Source organism: Kryptolebias marmoratus, linkage group LG4 (genome assembly GCF_001649575.2).
Source record: "Kryptolebias marmoratus isolate JLee-2015 linkage group LG4, ASM164957v2, whole genome shotgun sequence".
NCBI classification, from domain to species: domain Eukaryota; kingdom Metazoa; phylum Chordata; class Actinopteri; order Cyprinodontiformes; family Rivulidae; genus Kryptolebias; species Kryptolebias marmoratus.
The window spans coordinates 26,696,427-26,700,538 of NC_051433.1; positions in this window are offsets into that span (position 1 = coordinate 26,696,427).

Sequence of the window (4,112 nt, forward strand, 5' to 3'; positions counted from 1 at the left end):
TGTACCAAATCCCTTTATTTGAGTTTCCTACCTTTTACGAAATACAGCAGTAGTACATGTTGGTGTCCTAAAACCCTTCATCAGAATATCCTACCTTTTAAATATAAGTGGGTAGCACAAATAGATGCACTAAAACCCTTTATTACAATATCCTACAATTACGAAATTCAGAAGTAGCACACATAGATGCACTTAATCTCTTCATAACAATACCCTACCTTAAAAAAACAATAAGGTAGGGTATTCTGTTACATCAAGTGTCTTTGTTTAAGTATTCTACCTTTAGAAAATATAGTGGTAGCACACATCGGTGTCCTAAAACCCTTTATAAGAATATCTAACTTGAAGAAAGACAGAATTATACAGTATCAGACAAGCTTTCATTATACATACATAGTATGTTAAATATACTGCTGGCAACACTTTGCACATGAATCATTAGTTTGACACTCTTTTTTTTATGTGCACAGTTAAAATGTGCCCACCGCCTGCACAGTCAATAATCAATATTGACTTGGATTTTTTTCTGAGTCAATTAATATATAATCTGTAACCTTTTACTTTAAGAGGGTGAATGAAATAGTTAAGGTCTTATTGTTACGGATACATTATAACCATTTCCCTGTAAACATTTTACTGTTACTTAAGAATTTAAATCACATCTAGTTTAAGACAGTGGCTCACAAACATGTTGATCTCTATCTGTCTATATAGCTTTTACCATTTCAATCATGCTTTTGTCGGAGGCAGGTTGTAGATGCAACCCTGGTCCAATCCAGTTGAATCAAATAAATGGCTTGTTACCAGGCCTTTACCAAACTTGATGGCATGCTGAAGATGGACATGAGTGGTTGTCTCATTTTTTAATTTGTCTTGGTAGAGACACATAAGCTCTGACAAGGTGCCAGTGTGTTCCTGCAGTTTGGTGTGAAAGTGAGTTCCAACTTCTGTTTGCTCCTCTATGCGTTTCCACTGTGACCAAGTCGCTTTTTTAGAGTGCTTCTCTCTTTTGATAACTTGTGAATTTTATCTTTTAGTTCTTTGATCTGTCTTGAATGCCCATTCCCTTTCCCCTGCTGCACGCTGCCTACTGCTCCTTGGTTCTTCAAAATTTAAATCTACAGGACTCTGCGGTGGGGTATCTACACTTTTCTGGCCTTCCTTTGCTCTTTTTCTGCGTTCTCTTGACTCCTTCTGTTTTTGCTTCCAAAGTCTTCTCTTACGCCTCTTATCTCTTTGACCCAGATAATTGATATGTTTTATTTTTCCCTCTTCCACTCTCTGTCTCCATCTTTTCCTTTCCTTTCTTAAAAACTCTTCCTTCAGCTCAGGCTGGCTATTAATTTTTTCTCTCCTTCTTTTCTGATACTCCCTGTTTCTTGTCTTGCGTTCCTACACTGACAGCTTTTCTCTGGCGATTCTAGCCTGAAATACAGGCAATTATAATCAGTACACTGTTTGTCATGGGATAAGCATACCATTCCCTTACAAAATAAACCACATCTTATTAATTTTAAAGGACTAATAAAATTGTATTAAATTTAAACCATTAAACTATACAAATTGCTGAAAATAAACAGAAACATGTTTAAAAAAATACTTTATGCATGTGAAGTGCTGTCATTTATGTAAAATACATTAAAATTAATTAACTGCACACTTAAGTGACATTTGTCAACACCATTACTAAGAGAGTCAACACCGTCAGTAAAAAAATCTGATGGAGTTGACATCTGACGGAGTTGACAAAATGCCATACTAACTTCATTTATATGCTGATATTCTGAAGGAGGCCATATTGTAGCTCATCAGTTCCTTTAAACCCTTAAAATATACCAAAATTAAGCATTTATTTAACAAAACTTTGAAAAAGGTTACTTATGGTGTTGACACTTTATGGTTGTGACAAAAAACTTAGGAATAAAAAAGAAGAAAAAACAAAAGAGTAGTATAAGCTGCCTAGCAAAGAAAGAGAACGGAAGTGGTCATGAGGTCCTCAGAATTTCTGTTGCCCCCCAATAATGCCTGATTTTTTTTTACATTCTTTTTATGTCTGACGGTGTTGCCAAAAACTGAGGACACAATTTCAGTTGAATTTAAAAATACATTAAATTACTTTTATTTACATTTATTAATACTTATGAAGTTAGTTATTTGAATACTTTTATTTATTTGTCATAATATATTATTTTATAATTCTTTTAATTCTTTTAAACTATGATAATGTATTGAGTTCTGCTCCAGGACAAGGGCTTTTACAGACACCATCCTCCTACTACATAGTTTAAAATAAAAAATATTCAGCAACCTCCATGAAAACATACTTTGTTGTGCTCACATGGCCCAGGTTAGTTTAGCCAGATATTTGAAGAAATTATATTTTGTGTATATTTTATTCAAATTCTGTGCTTCATCCAGAGGACCTGTTTTGTCCCTCTTCTCAAGAATATTAGTCTTTCATCTTTATTATTTACATGTATACATACATGTAAATATTAAAGCTGAAGGACTAATATTAGGTGTTTAGATTGCTGGTAAAAAGTTAAATCACATCACTAAATGCTCAGTAGTTGACAGGTCTCCTGCTGCCGTCTTGTGTTTGTTTTCTTTAGTCAATGACAAACAGAAAACAACAAACCAATATTGAGTTAGTCTTATATAGAATTCTAATCCTGCAATTAACAACCACTCTTTTTATGGGTTATTCAGTGTCATATATATATATATATGCAGACTCTTGGTTTAGGAGGTTTATGTAGCAGGTGCAAAGTTTTTTTATTAAATTGTTTCTTGTTTTTCTTAGTAAGCAGAGCTCAACATTCAATAGTACATTACCAGGACTCAGCAGGTTGCTGCTTTATTGTCCTGTAACCTGTAAAACAGTTTACAAAACTAAAAGTCTGTTGTAGTAAACTTGCAAAAATATAAAAAAAGGAAACAAAATGAGTGACGACATCAAGCCAGCCATGACACCTGATGGACACTAGGGTGGTAGTGTAAGGAGAGAGACGAGCTTCTCTCTCTCTCTCTCCTAACAATCCTTTTTGTTGGAAGAATGCAGAGTGATTCAGTCAATCCTGGCTCTGCGCAGAAGTACTGAAGATGATCCATGTGTCCTGATTATGAATTTGTCCCACCTCCAGGGCTGTCATTAGCTAAACCAGCCAAGACACATAGTTAAAATAAACAATGTCTGAGGCTGAGCGACAGCTTTATGAATGCAAAATTTCATTTACATGACTGTAACAGAAATTCTGATTAATGCACAGCAAAATCACCAAATTCTACATTCAAATGACAAAGATCTGTGGAAAATTGTTTCTCATCATTCCATGTTGCTAACTCGGTCATTGGGCTTGTCATCATGTTGGTCATGGCAATCTTCAAGTTTATTGGAATCCTCATCTAACAAAAAGTCTTCAATTCAAGAGATCCCTGTCAATTCAGGTTCGTACTGGTATGGTTCAATATCCATTAGTCCTACGACGTGTTCTGGTATGTCCTCTGTACCCATTTTCACTGATAAACACTGCCACCGTAACCTCGCTCTTTGTCCTACAGCGTTCCATCAAAGCTGGTTGTGGCACCAATGACACCACCACCCAAGGACAGTAACACCACCCACAATCACCCCACTAGAGGGTTCTGACATAAAAAAATTCTATAAACAAGTCATTAACATTTTAAATCAGAGAAATTGGCCACTGGAATGGTTTATAGAAGTGTTGAACTAAAAGGAAAACATTAACACTCATTATTTCTTATATTTTATTTATTTTTGATCTTTAAAGCTAAATCTAATAAAATACTTCATATTTACCCATTTCTCTTACACATGGTATTAGTGGACTATAAAACAAAACAGTGCTCACAGTTTACTTATTATTTTATTATAGGAAAATTTATAAGACACTGTGGAAAGGCCCGAGGGTCCAGACAGCTTGAGTCAACACCTGATGCTGAGTCAAATCCACCCGCTCGCTTCGTGCTCACGGTGAATCCAGCCTCTGCTGGGAGGTCTGCGGCCCACGCCTTTCACCTACTGTGAACCACCCAGACGTCCGACAAGACTCAAATTACCATGACAGACTTGTCAGACTACCAGATGAGTA